At 45.4% G+C, this 27,405-nt stretch overlaps 1 protein-coding gene across 1 annotated transcript in view; it reads right to left on the bottom strand.

The window, feature by feature from the left end:
- LOC146829601 (uncharacterized) overlaps positions 1-27,405 on the bottom strand; it is a 165,138-nt gene that overhangs the window by 12,160 nt on the left and 125,573 nt on the right. The window lies entirely within an intron of this gene.

Here is a 27,405-nt window from a genome sequence, read left to right as displayed (position 1 = left end):
TATAGGTAGCCTATACCACTGTAAGGGGTGCAAGCATACTTACTCAGGCTTGAGTAGCAGACCTGTGGTGCCATTTTGGAGAGCTTCCCAGGGGTGGCATAATACATGCTTCAGCCCCTGGTAGGCCTCTGAGGTACCTATGACCTAGGTACATAGATTACCATAAACTAGGGGCTTATAAGGCACTACAGAATCCAATTAGATATGTACCTAATGTACATGGAAACCATTTTAGAGAGGAAGCAGCTGGGCTGTGGTCCTGATTAGCAGGGCCACAGTCAGACTAAGGTCGAAAAACAGTGAAAACTAGCAAAAAGTGGGGGTACCCATGTGAAGCAGATCCTACTCTCCTACATGCAGAAGCAGAGAGCGTCACATTAATGCACAGCCCCAGTGATCGCAAGGGTGTGACATCCAACTATTTTCAGCGAGGAGAGGGAAACATCGTCTGTGAAGAACATCCATCTATCCCTGTCAGTCTCTCAGGAAGATGGTTATGAAGATTAAACTTTCCTTATATCATTTATGAACAACAGCCCAACTACAAACGGAAAGGTCAACCAACATGTGAAGTGACATACAAGATACACATGTCTCTACGCTAACAGACTCTGGGCTGGCTGTGAATGTCATAAGTAGATAGCAATTTGATGATCTTCATACAGAACCCACCCTAACTCCAATTAAACACAAAACATTTTGCCTAGGACAACACAGAGCCACTACCACTTGACCCAACGTTTTCTGCTACCATTCAACATGAAGACACTCACTGCCAAGCAGAGATATTCATGGTGGACGCTGCCTCGAAACACATCTGTCCAGCACCTGAATAATTAAATCTTGTCAACGTTTCATTGAGGGTCCTCCACAGAGAGAGCAACAATATCTTGTTTGACTTGTACAGCATCTTCCATGGCCTTGCCTGCCTCACAGTGCCCCCAATGAAACTGCACAGTGACACTTCCATCTGGCCAGCTGCCCTTCAGCACAGGCAAGTGACATTCCATCTCCATCCAACTGTCTTACCAATGTCCTGAACAACATGCAGTTCCCATTTAAGCCTCTTTTATTTTTATAATATGCCTGCATTCAGAGTCTTTTATCGCTTTTCAGAAAATGTGACGTTCTCAGACGCGCAGAAATGTTGGCATCATGTCTGCTTACTATATAGACTGACATATTTTATTGTTTTCAGTTATGGACTGCCATAATATCATGGACACACACTGTGGTAGCCACATGTTTTTATTGTTTTTAGTTATAGGAGAATATAATCAGTCTGTGAATCAAGGTGACACATGAATTGCCATATTTTGTAGTCATGTTGATACTTTATGTCTGCAATTGCAGCTTTGTTTTATCAAGATAAAGATAATATGGGCGATCAGATATACAATCCCAGATATCTGGTTTGGAAGGACTTTGTGCTAGGACTATCAAGCCAGATGCAATGCCAGTTTGTCATGCCAGCTCCAGTCAGAGGGAACAGCGGGAATAGTTTGCTTCTCACTGCCAGGACATGTAAAACATAAGTACACATGTCCTACCTTTTAAATACTATGCACCATGCCTTATCATTTTGGACCTACATTAAGAATGACTTATAAATACTAAAAAGATGGTTTAGACATGGCAAAGTGTTTTTTGACAGGTCGAAATCGCAGTGTAAATCTATACTACTGGGTACAGTGGCAGGCCTGAGACATGTTTTACAGTGCTAGTTTAGTTGGTGGCACAATGAGTGCTGCAGCTGACGAATAGCTGTTAATTTACAGGCCCTTGAGACATCTAGTACCATTAACTATGGACTTATAACTACATTAACTAATCCATCATGTGTATACCAATTTTACCATGTTTCGAGGGAGATCTCAAGCACTTTACTACTGGTTAGCAGGATTAAAGTGTGAAGAGTCCTAAAAGCCAACAAAAATGGGTTCAGCAAAGGAAGGCAAAAATCTGGAGTGACCCTGCTGAAAGGGCCATGATCAACACTATATTTCTAGCAAAAACAGATATACTGTGTGATACATCTTAAGGAACTCTAAACACAGGCTCATCATGTATAGCTTTGGTTAAAGTTAAAGAAATAGCTTTAGGGTGTTAGACCTTTAGGAACTCGCTAAGCATGTTAGAAATGTTCTTGCTGTTTTTGCTAACCATGACATGCATTGCTGCATTTCTTTTTGCATTCTTTGTGGTCATATTTCATAGTCATTGTTGGACTTGGCCCTTCTGGCAGGTTCACCCCTAAACATTTTGCAATTATCCTAGCCTTTTTCCCTATGCAGTATTAGTGGTTTTAGACCCCTAGGCACTTTAGCACGGTGTCCCTGTGTAAAGTGCGTGCGCTCTGTGTTACATTTAGTGAGACTGGCTTGCCCTCCCATAGGAATGCATGGGGGATATTTGTGTCCATGGTAATTCCTGATGTGAGAAGAGTGCAGGGTCAAGTTTAGTATGTGCGAACTCATAAGAATAAATGCTGCGCAATGATGTGCGCGGATTTATTATAACTATAGGAGAAGTGCCACTTCTAGAAGTTGGCATTTCTGTGTGCTGTGTGTCTGCCTGCCTGATGTGGAGTGCATGTCTGGCTTCTGATTGACAGGTGCTGGATGGTGTGGGGAATTCCAGGAGCCAGGGTGAGACAGCCCAGTGGTGAATAGGGAGATCAGCAGCTAGATGGGAGGGAGGAGTTGCAACCGGGACCTGAATAGGGATGTGCCTTCCCTCCACAATGCTGACTCCGCCCCCTGTGGTGCGTCTGATGTCCCTAGCCAGTCCTGTGAATAGGGAGAGGGGCTGAGCAAAACAAAGTGCTCCAGAACCAGTTGCATCTGGTTTTTCCCTTGCCCTGCACCTTGGTGACAAAGGAAATCTGTGTATAAAAGAAGGGGCTGTGACCCCATGAAAATGTTCTCTCTCTGTGTTACTAACTTGAGGGGGCCTGCTGCTGCTGGGCGCCAGGAGATACCGCCACTGTGGACTGCTTTCCTGCTGGAGGGCCCTGTGAGCTGATCCCTGGGCCCAGCCTTTCTCCCCCCCCTGCATCCTGAAGACTTTCCCTGAACTTTGCCTTATCTGAAGAAGCGCTGGACCTTCCTTTCCTGAGGAGCACTTTTTGGTGGTGCCTTTCTGTGGAGGAGCTGTGATTCTACTCGTTGGCTGCAGCACGGAGCTGCGACCATTTTAAGGGAACCCCCGGCGTGGGGATCCCCCCTCCACAGTTGCTATTTATCAAGCAGGTGCCCACCCTGCATCCCGGCGCTGTGGAAAAACGAGCGGGAGCCTACCCCGCGTTGGCGCCACTCATCTATGCTGAAGACCGAGCGGGAGCCCACCCCGCATCGGTGCCTCCATAGCGGGTGCCTACCCCGCATTGTGCATTGATTTATACCCCTAGTGGGTGCCCACCCCACCAGGGCCTTTGTGCTGTTTCATACCCCTAGCGGGTGCCCACCCCGCCAGGGACTTCGTGCTAGTGATGGGAGCCCACCCCGTATTGTGCCAGGAAGATAGAGGGGCAGCCTCACTGCCGCGGCCCGGGAGCCGCCTGACTGAAGGCGGGGCCTCGCGACGGAACCAGGAAGCGGACGGGAGCCTACCCCGCGCTTCTGGGACAAGAGACGAGACGGGAGCACACGGGAGCCCACCCCGCGCTCCGGACACAAGAAGAGGCTGGGAAGCGTGACTGCGGGTGTGGAGGAGGATGGGAGCCCACCCCGCCTCCACGAGACACTGCCTGGAGCCTCGCTGGTTCCCCAGTGAAGTCCCGGTCCCAGAAGAGGGACCGGGCGAAGAGGAGCCCCGCCAGGAAGAGCCGGTAAGTGAAGCCGGCTGGGGGTAGGCAAAATCGAGGCACCACGCCGGTGCCTCCCTCCAGAGCAGCCCCGCTTGACAGAGGGCTGCTCCAACGACAGCGAGACGTGCCTGAGCGACCCCTCTGTTGCGGGCCGCTCCAACACGAGGCCCAATTGTTTATTTTTGGAGCCGATCCGTGGCTCTATCGGGGGCAGTGTTATCTAAGTAGCCAGTGCTACCCCAGTTTGGCGCATAATTCTTTCAGGAGCCAGTATGCTCCCTACGGCATAGGTTATTTCCAGAGCCCGTGTGGCTCCCCCGGCTGGCACGCTGAGTGATTCACAGAGTCTAGGTGGCTCCATCGCTGCGCAATATTTGTTTCAGAGCCACGTGTGGCTCCAAAGTGGGTCATATTTGTTTAAAGGGCCATTGAGGGCCCAGGCCTCCTTTTTGACATTCCTGCCTGCACAGCTGCCCAGCAAGTAGTGGGCAGCTGCCACGTTTAGGCCTGATCATTTGCGCCCTTTTTCTTTGCTGCATGCGCAGCCAGCCCAGACATTCTGGACATTGGGCATTTCAGCCCCCTGTGAGAGGCCAGTTGGCCTGGGGCCAGATTCAGTGCGTTGTGCCCCCGATTGGGGGCACACTGTGTTTTATGTCAACTTATTTCCCAAGGGTTTTACACTTGTGATGTCTACTGTAATGCCTATTTCGTAATGTATGATGCTAATGAGGTTTGGGCCTAATATAGTTTTATGCCTAAGAAGGATCATGCGCAAAGTGATTTATGCATCCACTGTTTTGCATTGCAGGATCTCATGCTAAGTTCCTAACGTTACCAGTAGTCACTGGTTGTGCGCTACATTTATTATTTGTTCTACATTTACAATTTGTGATTTGTGATGATTCTGACGGTGGTCCATTGGCCCTGTCTTGTGTAAATAGTCCCCTGTAGAAACTGCCCAGTGCCAGTTGGCACAGTGTATATTATGTGATTATGATCTAGTGTGTTTATTATAATACAAAGGCTATTTTTATATATATCCTTGTGTGGAGTTCCTTTTGTGGTGGGCCTAGGGTGTTGTTGCTGTGTGCGCGCGCAAACGCTTCACACATTGCCTCCAGGATAAGCCTGACTGCTCGTGCCATGCTACCAAGGGGGTGAGCAGGGGTTATCTTTGGCGTGTAACTTCCTTGCCCTGACTAGAGTGGTGGTTTCTGCCTGGCTTTGGCGCAAGCCTTAGCCAACCAGAAATCCCATTTCTAACAGTCATGCACTAGATTAGAATTCTAAATTAAAACTTTTAAAGCAGCTCTCCTGTTTCTTAGTGCTATTTCTTAGTGCTATCTTGAGTGTGTTATTCAATAACGAAAGAGGGTTTGGCGATCCACTGTGTCTTGTGAAAGTGATCTTTACCAGAAACACTTGCTGTGCAGTATGTATTAATCAGAGGGTTGGGTATGTGTTGCAGTCTAATTGGATTTCTAATTTATATTGGTGCATTGACTGAGACCTTGCACCAGTGGGTTAGAAATCCTATCCCTTCAGCTCGTGTGTAGAGAGAGAGGCCCCAGGGAACATAACAGCCGAGCTGTAGAGGATAGAAGGCCCAACACTCTGGGTCTCAACAATGGTTGTAACTATCAACCCAAAACAACCCAGTGCAATACACCTGTGCATTGACATATGGCTACGTAAGGCATTAAAAAGAGAGCAACATATGATAAACCCCCCACAGTTTATGACTTCATATCTGATCTCAACGGAGTAAGTTGGTTCACCAGGCTGGACCTCAATTCTGGATGTCATCAATTATCACTTGAGGAAAAATGCTGCCACATCAATACTTTTTCTAATCATATTACTTTTCAAAGGCATCATCACATCAATAGTGGCTTATTCTGTGCTGCGGAGATTTTTCAAAATACAAAAAAAAAAGTCTTAATTGACCTTGAAGCTGTGATAAATTTAAGCAATGACATATTGGTTCATGTCCGTACCATCTGAGAACATCCCACGAGGCTGAGGGCTGCCCTTCAAAGACTCACAAGTATGGGGCTAATGTTCCACGAGACAAAATGTGCTATTCTCAAACCCAAAGTGGAATTATAGGAGTACATCTGCTCTGACCATGGAGTTAAGGTTGACCCCTCTCAGGTGGAAGATATCAAGAGTGCCATACCTTCACACTCTGTCCACAAAGTTCTAAACTTTCTGGGGATGGCAAAGTATTGCAGGAAGTACATCTCAAACTTCGCTTCATTGTCAACACTACTCTGAGTGCACACCAAGTCGTCTGTATCGTTGTACTGGGGTGCAGAGGAGAACAGGGCATTCCAACACATAAATGATAAAGACAGAGAGGTGGAAGGCTGTTGCTTTTGCTTAGAAGGGCCTTCTCCGACACGAGAAAAGGTACTGGCAGATTGAAAGGGATGCCCTAGTCATAAATAGGGGCTGTGCCCACTTCCATCTAGACCTTTATGGGCAACCTTCAAAGTCAAGACTAATCATCAACCACTAATCGCTCTGTTTGAGGGAGCTCTCATCCACCACCACCCATTGAGCACTGCTCCTGCAGCTATAAAAGTGTCCGTTTGTACTCCAGTACAAGTCGCAATGCAATAACTTGGGTATTTACCTATCACAACACCCTCGTGTGATGGACACCAGTTGGAAAACTATCGCCACAGGTTGGATTGCAATGATAGGCTGTCCAAACACACTCCGTTGAGAGGACATTGCAAGAGTAACGGGTGTGGATGGATACCTACAGAAGGCAAGCCAGTCAATGGAATGTAATCAGTCAAAGACTTTCTTAGGGGATGTGTGTGACTTTGTTGCAGACAGCTAAGTGGACCTCAAGGTTATATACTTGGTGAAGCATGAACTGAGCAGCTCAGCGGATAACGTGTTCGGTGACAGGCTAGTTGTATCTGACCATTGCACATACATGTAACACACCTAGCACACCAAGGTCATCAGGGGGCTGGAAAAACTAAGACAGACCTTCACCAGAATATACACTTCCCAGGGATGGACATCATAGCATCAGTGGTGCCAAGCCTCTGGTATTCCTAACAAACCAGCTACAGTTATCACTGAGGACCAAAGTAGTGGGCCCTGGATTGACATGTATGTGAGCTTTGCCTCCCTACCAAAGGACAGTACATTTGTGTCATCATCGACATATACATGAAATATGTGGTCATTGAGATATTCAGGTCCACAACCTTCAAACATGTTCTCCCAAATTTGGAGACAAGCTTTTATGGTGTTTGGCCTATGAAAGACCATCAAAACAGATAACGGGCCCACCTTTCAAGGTGCAGACTTACACTTACATCCATACCTCAAATTGCTAGGTGCTCACCATAGAAAGATAATGCCAATTTGGCCACAAGGCCAGGACTCTGAACAAAATGATTTGCATCTGCCTTGCCCAGAATAGAGACTTAGAAACAGATATACACCAATTCCTCAGGACATATCGAAACAACGCACTGCGCAATGAACTTTACTCTGGATATACTGATGTGGTGGATGGCTCATCACTGACACAATACCCACAGCCGACATCTGGAAACCTCCCCCAGTCATTTGGATCCACTGTGCAGCCAAAAGAGAACGCAGCTAAACAATGAAGCAACCAGCTGGACGAGGCGGGCGAGGACTACAACCTCCAATCAGGTGACTGAGTACCAGTACGAAACCATAGGTAGGAGAAATATAGGTAGGAGAAATATTCTCGATGGCAGTTCAGAAAGAACCGTGTTGGTTCATTAAAACAAAAGGAACAATGATCACGGTCCAATGAACGCGTGAGAGTATCACACACAAAGCAGCATTCTTCAAAAAGTGGGAAGCGAAGGGTTCACCTAAAAGATCAGAAAGGAACAACTCACCTCTAGAAGAAGAACCAGACATATAGAGCACCAAGTAACAAGCTATAGCTGAGGTTACTTGTGGGTCAGCAATGAGCTAGCCGCCAGTACTGACCCGAGCAGGTGACAATAAGAGGTTCCAGCAGGGCGTAAAGCAGGTCGGTACTATCTTCAGCCCAACCCGCAGCCAGCACAGCGCCTTAAAGACTATCCTTTGCAGCACAACAGATGTACTCCTAAGGCTTACATTGTTACTATATTTACTTACCATTAGACCTCTTAGTAAAACTATTGGTGGAGAGGAATTTACACGTCACACATCCAAACATAAACAAAGGGCCCAGAGGCGCTCATGCATCAGTTGGCCAGCACCCTTAAAACTACGTGGCCATGTATGTCCTCTGTCCGCCCTCCTGTCACCTCTAGAAGGAGGCAGAGGATGGGAACTGAAGGTCACATCAGAGGAGCCCTCACCCCGACAAGAACAGCGGGACTGCTCTTTGATGAATACAGGGCTGCCCAAGGCAATATGGCGGCCCCGGAATCATGAGGAAGGCTTGAGGCAGAGAGGGACAGTGGGGACCCAGGGGGACCGCGGCGCGAGCCACTGTCCCCCTGGGGTTTTTCAAGCGGTGGAACGATCCACACAGCGCGTGAAGGTTTGCAGTCAGGTATGGGGCGGAGCTTGTAGCGCGAGGTTATAGCGGGGACGGTTGGCGGGGAACGGTTAGTCTGAGGAGATTAGGAAGGCTGTCGTTTTATTGACTTCAGCCTTTTCATTATCCCCTCAATTTCTGTCAAGTTTTAGAGTTGGAGGATGGCAGAGGCAGCGGCAGTGAAGGAGGTGCTCCGCGTCATTTATGAGGCGGGCCGTGACGATCTCTTGGTCCCCAGCGTGTCGACGGTTTTAGCGGCGACTGGGAGACACCCGAAGCGTGTGGCAGCTCAAGGCGTTTCTGAAGCTGTGGCAGCCTGTTTACCTTCATGGAGCCGGTCACAAGCAGCAGAAGGTCGCGCTGAGGTGGTGCCTCTGCTTCTTCAGAACAGAGGACGTGCTGTGCGTCGGAGCGGAGGCGGCAGGTTTCAGGCTTCAAGATGTCAGTCACTTCCTGATAGGGATTCAGGTCAGTTGGCGGTGGTAACCGCTCATCGTGTGGGCCGTTCTAGGAGGCGGGTGCAGGGGAGGGGTGGTGCCGCCTCCAGGAGCATTTCTGCATCAATTCTTCGGGCGAACAGTGGGAGGGGGAGGGTTATGCCAATTGGGTGGATGAAGCTTTTGTTTTACCGGCTTCTCCTTTGGCAGTTAAGAGAGCACATCTCAGTGACAAGGTGCTCAAACAGAATGCACATTTTGAAGGAGTGTCTTCTATTAATATAGTGCCTCCTGTTTCTCCAGAGGGACGCTCTGCTGTTTTGGTGGATTATTCCAGTGACAGTGGTGAAGAAAGTGATGGGGTACAAATTCTGTCATCTGGAATTAACAGTATCACGAATGATAACAGTGCTCAGGTTCTGGGTCCTGTAGTGGAGGGAGCTGTTTCTGAGGTGATTTTGTCTCCAGTTCCTAGGGGCCCGCCTGGTAAGAAGGCCAGCTTATATTTACAAGACAATATGACCGCTCTTCCTTTTGATTTAACAGAGCCAGCAGTGGGTGATGACGTTCAGGTGTCTTTGGATGACGTTGACTTAATGTCTCACAGTAATATTCTTCTTCACGTTTAGAGCCTTCTGGTCATTATTCAGGCTTTGAAGCTATTTTTCCGGAATATCGCTCTCCTCCTTGTTTCTCACAGATCTCTTTTGACTCTGTATTAGGACCACATTGTGGGCAATGGGTTTGGGTGGATCATGCCACTCCATCATCTGCAGCTGACATTTCAACGCAAGTGCAGGAATTTGGTAAGTCGGTAACGTTTTCTGGCACGAGCGGCTGGAAGTCTACATCATCCATGGTCCCTCGGATGGCGTCTGGTGTTTCCAACTTTGTGAATGCGAAGCAGGTTGCGGCTTTGGGTAAGGGAATTAATACACAGAGCGGATCAAATGCAGATTTTGCTGTTACGGCCGAGCGCTCTGAGCGGCGGCCTGTGAGCCAGTTGGGAATTTCATGATGGCGGGGTGGGAGATGGGGAAATGCCGAGTGGTAGCAATACTGATTTGATTTTACCTGAGAAACATGTTGGTCATGGGATGGTGGTGGAAAATATAAATGAAGGATTTCGGGTTGATAATTTGAATGTGGATTCAAGAGCTATGGGTCAAGAACAAGCTTTGTCAAGGAAGGGGTCGGCGACATTTTTTGTAGTATTTTACAGAAGTCAAGAGCGGGCAATACAGTGGAGCAAGAACGGCTTCACGGTCATCAACGTCGAGACAATCCAAAGGAGTTCCAGAAGCGTGCTGCTCAATTGTCATCAGGTAGGCCTCAGTGGTGGTCTTCGTGGCCACAACCTTTAGGGGGCAAGCACAATGTGCGTTCAGTGAGTGTTGGCGATGCATCTGTGATGAATGAAGTTTCGGGTTTGGGGGCAGGGGAGGTGGTGGCGAAACCAACAGAACAGGTATGTTTAAGTACAAGTGTATCGGAGACAAATAAGGTTGCAAGTACTGATAAGCAGGTTTTAGATGGGACAAAATCCTTTTCAGGCAGGATTTGGGTGTCATTAATCCTACACATAAGAGACTCCCTTACATGGGTTTGGCTATGCCACTGGGGACACATCTGGCTGTAAAAACAAATTAGAGAATTTGGGACCATGAGTTTATTGACGTTTTTGAACTCCTTCATAGGGACATTCAAGCGAAGGAGGGGTCCAAAGAGGAGGAATGGGAGCTTTCTAGACGTCCCAGAGTACCTAAAAATATCGAAAACTGGACGGCTGCAATTCTAATCTATGCAAGCGTTTACTGTGAGAGACACCAAGATAGGGCTGTGGCCATGTTTAAATACATTGATATAATTCGCAAAGCTCAATTACAATTCGGTGGTTTCGCATGGCTCAGCTATGATGAGGAGTTCAGGGCTAGAGTCAGTATGTTTCATGACAAACCTTGGGGGGAGGTGGATTAGGAACTGTGGATCCAGTGGATGTCCTCTACGCAACCGCCGGCAACGACACATACTGCAAGTGGTCTTACAATTACTTATCGGTCTTTTCTGCCTCGCCCGCCCAATTTGGGGCGGGTGGGTTGGGTAGAGGACAACTGCCAACTGCAGGATCCTGCTGGAATTTTAACCGAGGTTCATGCATCAGGCAATTTTGCAGGTTCAAACACAAATGTTCTCAGAGTGGTGGGAAACATGTCATCATCCAGTGTTTTGCCAATCAGAGGTTTGGGGATCAAGGAAAATCATCAAGAGGTAGGAGAACATTTCCACAGTTTATTCCAAAGGGCTCCTACGTCAATTAAGTTATCGGTCATGACACCATGGTTGGAAGAGTACCCTGACTCAGAATCTGCCTCTAAACTTTATTGGGGATTTAAGGAGGGTTTTAGGATAGGTTACCAAGGTCCACGTTACAATAGATGGTCTGACAACTTAAAATCTGCTAAAGAATTTCCGCAGGTTGTTCAGAAGAAGCTAGATGTTGAGTTACAAGCGGGCAGAATAGCATGACCGTTTCAGCACTGTCTGAAGACGGTGATGATATCCCCGTTGGGCTTGGTTCCCAAGAAAGTAGCAGGTGACTTTAGATTAATTCATCATTAATAAAATTCATGGTGCAAGCCAATGTCAGTGGGTTTTCAGACCTTTGTAAGTATAAAAGAGCAACCTTGGCGTGTCTAAACTTCATTTGTTTTAAAATCCTTAGTAAAAAGCTACGTCTGGGTGCCGAATAAAAAGGGCATAGTAAAACAAAGTGAAGGGTATCCTGCGGAGACCTATTGTCGCAGCCGCAGGTACGCTTCTGCTCAACTGTAACAGTAAAACCAAGTGAGTCAGCCAACAAGTGATGTAAAAGGTTGAGCCTAAATCGGGTGATTAAAAACCTATCCTGTACATTGTGCATAAGAGCGAGGTACGGTTCCATACCTTCTACTGTCTTTACCATGCTGTAGGCACGGACTGTGAGCTTGCTTTCTTCAAGAGCCGCTCTACGTGCAGTCTCTTTGGCGTAAAAAATTCTTTTAATTCTAAGTTTGTCCTTGGGGATTATTGTTGTTGGGTTAAAAAACAAGGTCCTTACAACCTAATCCCTCCAGAGCAGTCCTTACATAATTCAGCCATGGAATGCACATTCCCTTGTCTCTGTCCATACAGTCTCTAATTATTTGTCTGCTCAAACCTGCCTCCATATTGGGCCAAATTCTTAGCCAAGCCTTAAGAGGTCTGACCTTAATCAGATCCTCCATGTGTACCCTTCCCAATTCGGCATGAGTAATGTGGGCCGATGTACTTTGTGAAATTTGGAGGATCTTTCTCAGGAATTTGTTCTCCTCACTCTGTATTTGTTGGGTACATGCAAAACCCCAAACTTCAGCCCCATACATTACTTTGGGGCAGCAGATTGAGCCGTATAGGTGCATAACCTGTTCTGGAGACCACCTGCCCAGCCTACGCCCGTAGCTCATTATGGCCCCTGTGGATGCCACTAATTTTGAGCTCCGCTCTTCAATTAAAAATTAAAAATGTAAAAGCCCATCAAAAAGTAAACCCAGATAGGGAAAGGTCTTAGCCTGTTCCATTTTGTGTGTGCCTATTTTATTTAAGAAATTTTTACAAGGTTTTGATCCAGCCTGCAGTACATAAGACTTAGTTAGGTTAGCCGATAGATCTAAACTGGCCATAAAGCTGACAAACCCATCTAACAAACTCTGCAAACCTTTGGGTGTGCGGGCTAAGAGTACCGCATTGTCTGCATACAACAACACGGGGAACGGTCGGGAGCCTACTCTAGGGGTATCTTTATATTATGGTATTCATTTCCCCTTCAGACTCTAATGTATCATACACGTCTGTTGATGATACATTGAGGATGGTACGCATTGTTGGGTATGGTGCAGAACTTGCAAAATGCGATATTCAGTCAGCTTTCTGCTTACTGCCTATTCATCCGTCGGACTTCGAGCTTCTTGGCATGTTTTTCAATGACTCCTTTTACATTGACAGAGTTCTTCCAATGGGTTGTTCAGTGTCTTCTGCACTGTTCGAAATGTTTAGTACTTTTCTTCAATGGTGTTTTCCGAAAACAAGTTTGTCACTATTTAGACGATTTTCTGTTTATTGGTAAGGCACAGTCTCATCAGTGCAGCAGATTTCTAAACATCATTCAGGACATGGCTGAGGAGTTCGGCGTTCCGCTGGCTCCGGAAAAAACTGAAGGTCCAAGTACCAAGCTTACGTTTTTAGGTATCGAAATTGACACGGAAGTTATGATGGCTCGGTTGCCAATAGCTAAGGTGAGCAAAATCAGGTCCTTTTTGTTGGAGATAATCGACAGGGAAAAAATTCAGCTCAGGCAGGTTCAACACTTGTTGGGCTATTTAAATTTTGCTTGTCGGGTGGTGCGTGCTGGCAGGACTTTTTGTAGACATTTGGGTATGGCAATGTCGGGAGCACTCCTTCCTCCTCATAGGATTAGACTCACTAAAGCTATCAAAGAAGATCTATCTTGGGAGGGAGCGTTCTATTTCTCCGCCTTTACGTGAGCCAATTACTTTCCCCCTTTTGCAGCAACTTTTAATACAATTACCAGGTTGTTGCCATGACATGTGTGAGGTTTCCCGTTTTAGACTTTGCATGATTTGGTTGTTTTTCGGTGCTTTTAGGGTTTCTGAGTTGTTGGGTTTGCGGGATCAAATGGGTATTCAGGCAGAAGAGGTTCAGGTGCAAGGAGGGAAGCTCAGGATTCTTTTGAGAAGGTCTAAAACTGATCAACTGGGTAAAGGCACATGGATTAATTTGAATGGTAGTGGAGTACAGGACTGTTGTCCTTTAGGGGAATGGGAGTCATTCGTAGTTTCGGCGGATTTGCAACATGGGGCCATATTCACTCATCATAATGGGAACAAAATTACTAGTGCACATTTATTGGCGGTGCTACGCAAAACTTTGATATTGTTGGGAAAAAACCCATTACTTTTTGGGACTCACTCTTTTCGTATAGGAGCAGCTACTGAAGCGTCTACATTGGGTTGGGGTTGGGATGACATTAAAAGGATTGGTAGATGGAAATCTAATTGTTGCAGGCGTTATGTGAGGAAATAATAGTAACTGTTTTTACTTATTTACAGACTATTTTTGTTTTTTCCCGCATAGGTGGTGTTAAAGGTCCATTATCAACAAAAAGGCGTACAAGGATAGTGGGCCATTCTTTTGCTAAATGGTCAGCCATCTTCGCTCAACAGCAGATTTATGGCCGAGCGCTGGGATTGCCTAGCAAGGGCCATGAAGTCTTATGGGAAGGGAAAGGTGGTATGAGGTGGGAGGGGCTATTTCCCAGGCTTTCTGAGCTGTCTTATACAAGAGGTTTCCCAGATTTATTAATTATTCATTTGTGGGAAAATGATCTTGTGCCATTGTCTGGTTTACCCCTTTTGAAGAAAATGAAATTGGATTTAGCTGTGATCAAGAACAATTGGGTAGGTACAACAATTGTTTGGACTGAGTTTATTTACAGGCACCATTGGAGGAGAGCTCGCAATCACACGGCGATGGAAAGGGCTTGCTGGAAACTCAATCTGGAAATGAACATTTTTTGTGCTGCAATGGGAATTAAGTTTTTGGCTCATGATAATATCACAGGTGTGGAATATCATCTATTTAGAGAAGATGGGGTCCACTTATCACAAAAGGGCCAGGCATACTATTTAATGGAGTTGAGAGATTTGTTAGCTGATTTTTGGTGCGAAAATCTTTGGTATTCTGTTAATGCAAAATTAACTTTGTTTTTACAACAAAATCTTTTGGGGGGGGCAGGAAAACTCTGTGGTTTTCCTGGGTGGCGTTTTCTTGGGAGTTTGGATGGTCTGGAGCGGGCTTATCCTTCCCTCTGGGGTGGGGGAGGGGGGTTGGAAAGCTTGATTGGGATTGTGCAGTTCATTGAGTATTTTGCTGAAAAGTCTTGTTGGGAATATTTGGTTGTAAATTCAAAACGTTTCAAAGCGTAATGACAATGTGGTATTTATTTCAACAATGTTTATTCTAGGGAAAATCTATTTTCTGTTGCCTGGCTTAATAAAGTGACCTTTTATGCTAAATTAAATAATGGTGTGTGGGGTTGTTCTTATTGCGCGATGGGGACCCAGGGGGACAGCAGCGCGAGCCGGTGTCCCCCTGGGTTTTTTCGGGCGGTGGAACGATTCACACAACGCGTGAAGGTTTGCAGTCAGGTGGGGGCGGGGCTTGTAGCACGAGGTTATAGCGGGGATGGTTAGCAGGGAACCGTTAGTCTGAGGAGATTAGGATGGCTGTCGTTTTATTGTCCCACCCACCCAATTTTTTTTCGTTATTTTATTGTAGGCATTTCTTGCTGTATATGTTTAAAAAAATTATAATAAATAAATATATATATATATATATATATATATATATATATATATATATATATATATATATATATATATATATATCTTATCTACTGGCGGTCGCCAGTAGATAGTTATAGTTAGGACCGTGTTTCCATAGGAAATCCGCAACATTCTATTTGGAATAACTTTGGCGCCGGTTGACAAATCCTCGCAAAATTTTCAAAATAGGTGGGGCGCTCCGCTCCGCTCCTACCCTGAAAGTCTCGGGGGGATTCGTCAAGCGGGGGCTGAGAAAAAAGGGGGGTCCCAAAACGCGTTTTTCCCATGCATTTTTCCATAGGACCTTTAGACAGGGCTACAGCCCGAACGGCTGAACAGAATTACTTGAAATTTGGCAGAGAGGTAGTCCTCAGCTCAGGGAAGTGCCTTTTGCAGGTCTGGTGTCAATCTGTTCAGTAGTTCCTGAGAAAATCAAAAGTAAAATCATATATATATGTGGGCGGAGCCTAACCACACATCTCATCCTGAGATCTGATTAGCTGTCAGCACTTCATCCAAGAAGTGTTGGCAGCCATCTTGGGACCAATATACATGATAGCACCTCATTAAAAAGCATTGCAGTTAATAGAAGGTTTTAAGACTTTAGTTACATTATAAATCATTTGTTGATGGTACCATACTCATTTTAGGAATTGTGGTATGTTCTAAGGTGATTTCACCATGTGAAAAAGCCTTCTGCTGGGATATCATGATTGAGAGAAAAATATTTTCTCATGCTTTTCCCACAGAGGTTTGGAAGGTGATCTATAAGCTAAACTGAGAGCTTATTTTCTGTAAATTCACATTATCTTTCTCAGTCATGTGAGAATGAAGTCTGACATTCTCAGTAAAACATGTACATCCAACAAGGGCAGAGACTGTCAGTTAATTCCTTTGTGTTCTACTGCAGATTCCCAGATTGTTCCAAAGAACAACTAGAGCGCTAACAGTCCTACTTATGATAAACGTATGGCACACCTGAAGCCATCTTGCTTGGATTAAAGTGGTAACTCTTAAAACATTTAATTTAAAAAGGAACAAAATGAGGGGGTTCATTTTTCCATAACAAGTATGATTAATGCTGCAGAAAGAAAAACTAGGGCACATTTTGACTTCTGAAATCCTCTTATTTCATTAAAATATTCAGACATGCAGACTGAAACATGCACTTTCAACACCAGCAGCAGTTTTCCCTGGTGAGCAGTAGCTTTACTACAGTGATCTAATGAGCAAAAAGAGTGCTAACATTCTGAATTTATGGCAAATGTGTGACACATCTGAATGCCTTCTTGATGGAATCAAAGTAAAAAGCTGAAAGTATTTCCTACTGAGGAGACTGCAGTAAATGAGGAAATTAGGAAACTTCATAACAAATAAGTCTCCCAAGATGACCACCAGAGACAAAAGAGCCCAAATGTAGCCCAAATATCACCCAGATGTAGCCCAAGTATAGCCCAATGACAGAATGTCCCAGAGTGTTCTTAAAAACAACTAGAGCGCTTACTGTCTTCATTATGACAAAAGTATGGCACACCTGAAGCCATCTTGATTGGAATAAACTGGTAACACTTAAAAAATTTAATTTAAAAAGGAACACAATGAGGGGGTTCATTTTGCCATAGAAATTATGATTAATGCTGAAGAAAGAAAATGAGGGCACATTTTGAGTGACTTCTCAAATCCTCTTCTATTTCATTAAAAAAATTCTGACATGCAGACTGAAACATGCACTTTTAATACCAGGAGCAGACTTCCATGGTGAACAGTAGTTTTACTACAGTGATCTAATGAGCAACTAGAGTGCTAACTTTCAGAATTTATGGCAAATGTGTGACATATCTGAATACCTTCATGATGGAATCAAAGTAAAAAACTGAAAGCATTTCCTACTGAGGAGACTGCAGTACATGAGGAAATTAGGAAACTTCATAACAAATAAATCTCCCAAGATGGCCACCGGAGACAAAAGAGCCCAAATGTAGCCCAAAATCACCCAGATGTAGCCCAAATATAGCCCAATGACAGAAGTGTGCAAAACACTTATTATTTTGTGTTTTTGCAGTGTTATATAGTGCAGACTTGTCAGGTATTGGAGTGCTTTACATGAGCATTGGTTACATCACACAAGAACAAATTCATTTTGGTTGTAGACATGGGGAGACTAAGAATCACAGAATGTCGAGCTGAAGCAGAAACTCCAACCTGGTTCCCCAGTTGCAAAGTCTGCAGTTCTGGAAGTAACACCACATCCTCTCCCCTAAGTGCAACATTTAATCAAGTGGTCAACTGGATAAAAAAACATAAAGATAACAAATAATTTAAAAGTGCTTTGTCGCTATTTGAAAACTCAGAAAATATGTCCCTATTTTAGTCTTTTAGAGCACTAACCATAATTTTGATGCCAATAAGACCCTCTCATATATGTAATTTCTAAAGGAAATGCTCTAGGTATTACAGTTTTGATTACATCAAGATGACGTCAGGCGTTCCACACTTTTGTAATAAATATAGAATGTTAGCAATCTAGTTGTTCATTAGGATACTGTTGAGAGGCAGAGGCCAGGGGCACGGACTCTGAAAATTGAAGGCAGGTAGGAGGGTGCAAAGGCAACAATTTAACCACACTGAGCAGGCAGGAAGGGCCGTGGCAGCACAACAGACTATGGAGGGCAGTGGAAAGGGGGGCAGGGGCAACAAACCAACAATGCAGGACTTGCAAGAGAGGCTGTGGCAATGTAATAGACCATTGTGGGCAGAAGGAAGAGGCAATGGTAGTACAACCATACATGCCAACAGACCCGATTCAGCCAGGAAACGTCCAATGTTTTTAAGCTCAAATGGGCTTTATTTGAAATGTCTCCTGTCTACAATCTCCTCTTTTTCAATGTAACTCAAAGGGGAAAATCAATACCCCAGTTTTTTTTCAAAATCTCCCTCTTACCAAGTTCAAAATGTTCGCAAGTATGGTACATTGGATCATGGAAGGAAATGGGGTAGGGACATGGACTTGGATAACAGAGGACAGGAGGGACATGGAGAGGTGCACCAAACTGACCCTGCAGGGCAGGCATCAGGGTTTGCAGCAGCACAATACACCACACAGGGCATGCGGGACGGGAGTGCAGCACAACAATCCATAGAAAGCAAGAGGGAGGGGACAGGACCATGCACATGGACAACAGAGAACAGAGGGGCAAGAGGCAATGGTAGCTAGCTGACCATAATGGACAGACCGGAGAGAAAGCTGCAGCATAACAGTCCATAAAGGGCAGGAGGGACGGATCAGGGGCATTACAATGGAACAGACAAGCCAGGAGGGAGAGAGTAGGGGTCTGCACATGTAAACAGAGGGCTGGGGGCAAGGGGGCAGGGCAGGAGCAGCAAGATAGCCATGGAGGTCAGGCAGGATGGGCACTAGAAGCAAGACACACCATGAAGAGCAACAGTGAGACTGTGATGGCATACACACAGACCATGGAGGAAAGGTGGGAGGGGGTCAGGGGCAGCTAACTGACCACACAGGGAAGGTGGGAGGGGCCATGGCAGCACAGAAGACCATGCATGGCAAGTGGGAGGGTTAGTGGCAGCACAATGGCTATGATGGGCAAGAAGGAGGGTGCAGGGGCATGCACAAAGGACGATGGAGGATAGAAGGGAGGGTCAGGACCTGTGCACAGACAAGAAAGTTCAGGGGAAGGGGCCTCACAACAGACCGCATGGGGCAGGCAGGAGGAGCAGTTGCAGCACAACAGACCAGGGAGGGCAGAAGGGTGTGGCAGTACAATGGACCATGTAGGACAGGAGAAAGAGGATGGGGGCATGGCATGTGGACAGGCAGGGTGGAGGTGGCAGGGACAGGTTACAGTCATCTGACAATGCTAGGCAGGTGGGAGGGGAGTGGCAGCTCAACAGAACACTCAGGGCCCGATTCACAGAACTAACTTAAGACAAAATCCTAAACTTACTACCATTTTGGTATTCACAGAAGGCACTTACTCATTTTGGTATTCACAGAAGGCATTTACTCATTTTGGTATTCACAGAAGTTAGGAGTCCTAACTTTAGGACTCCTAAATGCCTTCTGTGAATACCGAAAGTCTTAAAATTAAGATTTTTCTCAGTTTAGTAGTAGTATAGTTAGGACTCCTAACTTTAGGACTCCTAAATGCCTTCTGTGAATACCGAAATTCTTAAAATTAGGATTTTTCTCAATTTAGTAGTCCTAAATTTAGGACTCCTAACTTTAGGACTCCTAAATGCCTTCTGTGACTACCGAAAGCCTTACAATTAGGATTTTTCTCAGTTTAGTAGTAGTATAGTTAGGATACCTAACTTTAGGACTCCTAAATGCCTTCTGTGAATACCGAAAGTCTTAAAATTAGGATTTTTCTCAGTTTAGTAGTCCTAAGTCTAAACTTAGGACTACTAAATTGAGAAAAATCCTAATTTTAAGACTTTCGGTATTCACAGAAGGCATTTAGGAGTCCTAAAGTTAGGATTCCTAACTATACTACTACTAAACTGCGAAAAATCCTAATTTTAAGACTTTCGGTATTCACAGAAGGCATTTAGGAGTCCTAAAGTTAGGACTCCTAACTTCTGTGAACACCAAAATGAGTAAGTGCCTTCTGTGAATACCAAAATGAGTAAGTGCCTTCTGTGAATACCAAAATGGTAGTAAGTTTAGGATTTTGTCTTAAGTTAGTTCTGTGAATCGGGCCCTCAGAGTAGATAGGAGTGGCAGGTCCATGGAAAATGGTGGGCAAAAAGGATGGAGCAGGGGCATGCACAAAGACATCAGAGGGCAGGGGGAAGGAGAATAGGGGCAGCAAGCTAAGCACAGAGTTTAAGCAGGAGGTCAATGATGGGGCATGGAATTGGGCAATGGAGGGCAGGAGGAGTGGACTGGTACATCATACTAAATTGAGGGCAGTGGCAGCACATCAGACCATGCATGGCAGGAGGGAGGAGGCTAGTCCATGGATTCACACAACAGAGGATAGGGAGGAGGGGGATGGGGCAGCAAGCTAACTGTTCAGAGAAGGCGGGTATTAGGAACTTTATTGTTTTTAAAACGTGTGTCTGTGCGAACTACTTAAAATATGAACAAGTATGCAGCATAATCTCACTTTTATTCAGGAAGAAGAGGACGTTTGTGACTGTGACTCCGGGCTCACTTGGCAGAAACACCCCCTGACCCTCCACCCCCTATCGCAAAATGTAATGCCCGTGAAAAGGGTAGGTGAACACAGTGTTATATAGAACATAGTCCTGAGAGCACGATTGAAAATGAAAACTAGATATAGTGTATGGTATAAACTATGCACCAAAAAGTGTGATATAAGATGAACCAGGCGTGAAATATAATATGCAATACATTGTGCGCAATGACAGATTCATTGGAGAGCGCGAGATAGCACAGGTACTAGCGCGTGCTATGCGATGTGCGCCTTGGACTGTAATATGCACAGGGCAGTGTTGTGTAACCTAACTAGTCTCTAAAGTTGTAATATAAAATATGTGCTGGGGAGTGTAACGTTGCATATGCACTGTGACAAAGATATGGATCCCAGATTGTAATATGTATGGCATAGCACTGTGCGTTATAACATAGGCATCGAGGAAGGCACGTTAGATGGGGCAATATAACCCGTGCGAAGACAAGTGTGGCATGACATATTCAGGGGGTGGTGTTACAGTGCACATGGGCTAGAGAGTGTCATAGCATATGCACTAGCTGGTGGAATACAACACAGAGGTGTGTGGCACTCAGCAGGCAATGGTGGGTGTAACACAGCATTGGGCTCTGCCAGGAGCGCGCTGTGACTCTCAAGTGATGTTCGTCCCCTTTCCAGAGAGTAAAATAAAAAGTATTACACATCCGGCAGTGGATGTGTGTTTTATTAACCGTGAGGGGGGTTTCTTACATAGTTTTGGGCGAATTTTTGTCGAATCCCCTTTGAATGGCTTGGTGTGCATGTGTATTAAATGTGCCCGTCAATAGCTACCCATGTTTGTATAAATAAACGACAAGGGTGTCTACCGGGATTAGGCACGGTAGGGCATCAGACATGTCAGAGCTTCAATAGTGGTGTAAATACATTCCACGTGGATTCATTGTATGCATAGTCGCCTTTTAATGAATATCATTCAAATCGTCATGGTGATAGGTACGTACGGTTTGTCCAGCATGTCCTAGGTGTGTCTATAAATATATATTTTTTAAAAATAATAAAAAACAGTGGCCGGCCCTGGGGATTGGGGTAAAAAAATATAATTAGGAGACAGGCCCTGGGGGATGGGGTCATCAGGGCCAATAAATTAGAATAAGAAGGGGAACCACACAACCCCCCTTCTTAAAAAATTAAAATAAATAAAAGACTGGCATCGTGCCGGAGGCCACGCCCCCTCCTTGCAGCACTCTGCACACGCGCCCCCTGGCGAGTTGTAAGTTGGGGAATTAATTCCTCTTCAATACTGAGGGTCCCTGAGGGCCAACTAGCCCAACAGGCATCTCCAGTATGCGCCAGGGAGCTGCGCTGCAGACAGGTGTTCTGAGGCCAAGCCCCTTTTTACACCTCTCTGCAACGCAGCTCTGTGGCGCTTACTGGAGGTACCTAGTGGTCTAGTTTGACCCTAGGGACCCTTAGGATTCAAGGGGACTTAATCTCTCAACTTAGAACAGCCACAGGGCGCGTTTACACAGTGGTGAAGGGAGGGGACGGGGCCTGAGGTGACATGTGCAAACACGCACTATGGCACGTTTTAAATTGGGGATATAATTTCCCTTCAATACTGAGGGCCCCTGGGGGCTAACTAGCCCACCAAGTGCTTCCAGTAAGCGCCACTGAGCTGCATTGCAGAGAGGTGGTCCAGGCTGTGCCACTTTTTACACCTCTCTGCAACGCAGCTCTGTGGCACTTACTGGAGGTACCTAGTGGGCTAGTTGGACCCTAGGGACCCTCAGGATTCAAATGAACTTAATCTCCCAACTAAAAACGGACACAGGGCGTGTTTACACAGTGGTGAAGGGAGGGGACGGGGCCTGAGTTAACGTGTGCAAAAACGCCCTGTGGCCTGTTTTAAGAGGTAGTTTTAATCCCCCTGCCCTATTATATACTAGGGGCTTACAGAGGAGGTCATGCTAATCACAGGGAGACCCCAACGCATAATGTTCCCTAGTGTATGTAGGTGTTTTCACTGTATTCTAAGTGTCTTTTAAGATAGCACTGGCTCGAGGACTGGTTAGTCAGACTCAGTTACCACCAGTATCCGTCTGAAAAAGTTGAGGGTACAGGATGATTTTGCAACAAGGATTCTTTCTGCTCTTCTTTTTGTTCTTTCTGCACGTTATCCTTCTTCCTGCACTTTTCTTCGTCTTTGAGGACTTCTGTTGCTTCTTTCTGCACTTCTTTTTTTTCTTTCTGTGCATTTGTTCTTCTTTCTTCACATGTCCTATCTCTGTAGGCATAGTTAGAAATAAGCATTTAAAAAACCTTTGAAATTCACAGAAAAAAACATAGGTTTCAGGCACGTTATAGTTAGGAATTAGCATTTAAAAAACCTCAGAAATTCACTGAAAAAACCATAGGTTTCAGGGGTGTTATAGTTAGCTGGACTTTTCACTTGTACAAAACCATTGAAATTCCCCCGTTATAGTTAGTCCAGCTAACTATAACTCGCGCGCCCGCAATGCACTGCTGATGACGTCACATATTACATCACTCATGACATGGTCAGTGACATCACTCATGACATCACTGATGACATCTCAAATGACATCACTGATGACATCACTGATGACATCATCCTTGTGATAGAGTGGCAGTCCTCCTCTCACCCTAATATAACCTTTGATACACACATTCAAAAATAGAGACTAAAATTTTCAAAACAATGGACATACCAATACCAGTTACAACAACCTCTTCAGTAATTCTAAGATCCACATACACATCCACTCATTCACCAACAGTCCTATACAGTCACTCATACATGTACTCACTCATCATATGTACTCATACACCTATACATCCTGTTACACAATGCCACTCATCCATAGAGTTACTTACACACATAGTCACTCATGCTAATAAAGAATCAAACATACATTTACTTGCATACACAGTTATACACACACCACCACACTTACTTCTACGGAAACTTACACATACTTAGTCTTTTAAACAATCACTTATAGAAACACATACTTATTCATAAAGGAACTCTTTCAATCTCTCACTCTCACATATACTCACTTATATACACCAATAGTCACATATACTAGTTTAAAACATATGTAGTTACTCATAAAGACACTATTGAGACAGTCATTCACTCACTAACACACCCATACACACACTCATCCACCCATACAGTGCACACATGCTGTCTTCAACACATACAAACAGTGAGTCACTCATTCATGCACCTATGCACTACGTAATACCCCCCACCGAACCATGCAGACACTCAGACTGATACTCAAAAAACCAACTAATAACCTATATAGACACCCATGTAGCTACTCACCAACCCATGCAGCCACTTATACACAAAGTGAGAGACTGATACAGATATTTACATATTTAAACATTACTCACTAAGCCATGTATTCACTATGATACACTTAATCAGTCAGTTACACAATCAATTTTTCAAAAACAAATCATCCATTTAGACACTTATATACCCATTTATTCTTCCATCGACCTTGAGATATACATATATAAAACATATTTAATTTTCAGAAAAACAGACATTCACTGGATGATGTAATCAGTGATGTCATCAGTGATGTCATTTGAGATGTCATCAGTGATGTCATGAGTGATGTCACTGACCATGTCATGAGTGATGTAATATGTGACGTCATCAGTAGTGCATTGCGGGCGCGCGAGTTATAGTTAGCTGAACTAACTATAACGGGGGAATTTCAATGGTTTTGTACAAGTGAAAAGTCCAGCTAACTATAACACCCCTGAAACCTATGGTTTTTTCAGTGAATATACATATATATATATATATATATATATATATATATATATATATATATATTTGTTACGTTACGTTAGGTCAGTGTGAGAAGGTGGCCTGATATATGCTGTCCACTAGTTCTAGTGGGCACCTTGTATCAGTCCAAACAACCCCTTATGGTGATAGGTTAAAGACAACCTTTATTGAAAGTTATCCTAGTGGTAGCTATGGAGAGCAGCCTTCAGGCTAAGTCTTTAAGGAATGTAAAGCGGCTTGTTTTACCAGTCTATAATCTCTTGAGTGATCAAATGAAAAGACAACCACACCAGGTATATTTAAAATATATGTATTTAGTATAAAAAACACCCCTCTAGTCTCTTTATGAGACTGGAGTTTGAAGTACTTAGTTTACAAGTCAGCAATTATCAGTAATAGTACAAATACACGTTTGGGCCCTAGGGGCGTACCAAACCATATACCAAAAAAGTGGTATTAGAACCACGACTGGAATAGACACTAGGCCTATAGCCTCTAGAATTGCTGGGACCCCAAGGAACCACTCAAGGTAGTGACACAGGGAACCCATGGCGACTGTATGCAGTGTGTAAACACAACCGCGGGTTCCCTTTTTCGTCTATGGGCAATGTCACGGTTGGAAATTTAAAGATTAGGGGCACTTCCAATCGAGTCAGGACCAAAAACTTTTCGACTTAAGAAGTTCTAGGGCTAGCACCCACGAGAGCACTGGAGTTCTCGAGTTACCTCACCCAGGGAAGCCGGGTGCATAGGTGTCTTTTGGTGTCGGGTCGCGACGTCGATTTCAATGGGAGCCTGCAAAGAACTGCTGCTGCCATGAAGAGGAGAAGTGTCCGCAGAGATCCAAGCCTGGATCTGGGATGGAAGGAACCTGAAAGCAGAGGGGACAGAGTCTCGCTCACTTGCCAGTGACCTAGGGCAGGATGGACCAATGCCCACAGATGTCGGGTGCTTCAGATGAGTTGATGGGTGTCTTGACTCTTCAGCCACGAGGTCCAGGATGCGTCGATGAAGTCCACGAGCCGGATTCGAGCTGTCCCATGAAGTCTGTCGAGTGCTGTGGTGTCGGCGACCAGAATGGACCCAACAAGCCTTGGCAATGGCATGTCACTGTTAATTTAGAGAAAGGACTGTGGTGCAGATCAGCAAGGTCTGAGGGACTCACCCAGTGAAGGTAAGTCAGGACACGTCTGTAGCAATCAGGAAAGCCCAAGCAGAAAAGGAGTTGCCTTCATGGGACCTGCTAGCCAACGGTCTAGTGATCGCAAAGGAGCCTCAAGCGGTCGCACTTGAAGTTGGCTCACGGGTCACTCGTGGAGTGGAGGCCAACAATCTTCAGTGCAAGAGGTGTTTAAGGCTGGGGCTACTCGGAGCCCAAAGCACAACTTTGAGGAGGACCAGGAAGATAGTGTTGCTGCAAAAGTTCACGATGTCCAGGGGTCACGGTTCCACATCACCCACGATAGCCACAGGCCTCAGCTTTGCTGTGGACTCAGGGTAGCCTCGGGGAAGTCTGGAAATCTACCTCTGGTGATGCAAAGACTTCGGCATCCGGCGGGAGCTTCAGCGATGCAGACTAGTCAGTTGCTTCTTTGGTGCGTGCCAAGCAGGGCAGTCACTCCTTGACCCCAAGGGAGATTTCTTCAGTCTTTTAGTCAGGATAGAACGTTGAAGGTCCAGGATATCTGTAGCAGAGTTTCATCCAGGGTAATCTAAAGTCCTAGGAACTGGATTCCTATACTTATAGTAAGTTTAGGGGATGGACTAACTCTAAGGCCCCACCTAGGGGTGGGCCTGGAAAGAGGGGTGGTTACACCCATTTCCTTTGTCCAGTTTCACGCCAGAGCAGGGGCAGGTAGCCCCTGCAACCGATTTGAAATGGAGTATGCACAGGGACACCAAGTGTGCCCCCAGTGCAGGACTTCAAAGCACCAGAGAGTGCTCCTGCCCAGACCTAATACACATCAGCCTGTCTGGGGAGGTGGGGACACCTCCCCTCGACAGGAAACCTATTGTCCAGGCCTCCCCTGCCAGACTTTCGGTCAGAAGCAGGAGGCCAGACCCGTGTCTGTGGCAGAGGCATCCATTTTGTGATGCCAGGGCTCAGAAAAGTCCTACCGGGTTTAGCTAGTGTGAACATGTCTCTCCCTCTAGAAGGGTGGAATGCTACCCCACCGCCAGAACTGGTGGGGGGGTAGTATTCCAAAGCGTTTGACACCAAACACGACATGTTTTGATGCAGCCATTCCAAAGTTAGCATTTACCGCAAGGTTATAATGCACTTAAGAGTATATGGTATGGCTGTATCACAGAACAGCCAGAAGGAAGTATTCCCGAAAGCTGCAGAGGGGCTCAGCTCATGCTTGGGCACCCTCTCACATAAAACCAAGCACTCTGCCTTCAGGATTGTCAAGGCCTGCCATAGGAGTGGCTTATAGGTTTACATGTGTCTGTATATAGGTGTGTATATAGGTAGCCTATACCACTGTAAGGGGTGCAAGCACACCCTTACCCAGGCTGCAGTAGCAGACCTGTGGTGCCATTTTGGAGTGCTTCCCAGGGTTGGTATAATATATGCTGCAGCCCCTGGTAGGCCTCTGAGGTACCTATGCCCTAGGTACATAGTATACCATATACTAGGGGCTTATAAGGCACTCCAGAATTCAATTAGATATGTACCTAATGTACATGGAAACTATTTTAGAGAGGAAGCAGCTAGGCTGTGGTCCTGATTAGCAGGGCCACAGCCAGACTAAGGTCGAAAAACAGTGAAACACCAGCAAAAAGTGGGGTACCCATGTGAAGCAGATCCTACTCTCCTACAGTCAGGTAACAGTTTTTTTCCTTTCTTTGTTTTTCTGCTATAGGCGTTTTCTTGGGGGTTTGGGTGGTCTGGAGCGGGCTTATCCTTCCCTCTGGGGTGGGGGAGGGGGGTTGGAAAGCTTGATTGTGATTGTGCAGTTCATGGGGTATTTTGCTGAAAAGTCTTGTTGGGAATATTTGGTTGTAAATTCAAAACGTTTCAAAGCGTAATGACAAAGCGTGATGACAATGTGGCATGTTTATTCTAGGGAAAATCTATTTTCTGTTTCCTGGCTTAATAAAGTGACCTTTTATGCTAAGTTAAATAATGGTGTGTGGGTTGTTCTTATTGCGCGATGGAGAAGTTGCTCCAAGGGACGGTAAAGT

The sequence above is a fragment of the Triturus cristatus genome, chromosome 5_2, assembly GCF_964204655.1.
Source record: "Triturus cristatus chromosome 5_2, aTriCri1.1, whole genome shotgun sequence".
In the NCBI taxonomy this organism is placed as follows: domain Eukaryota; kingdom Metazoa; phylum Chordata; class Amphibia; order Caudata; family Salamandridae; genus Triturus; species Triturus cristatus.
The sequence above is the reverse complement of the archived record's forward strand: the minus strand, read 5'-3'. Positions and strand labels throughout refer to the sequence as shown.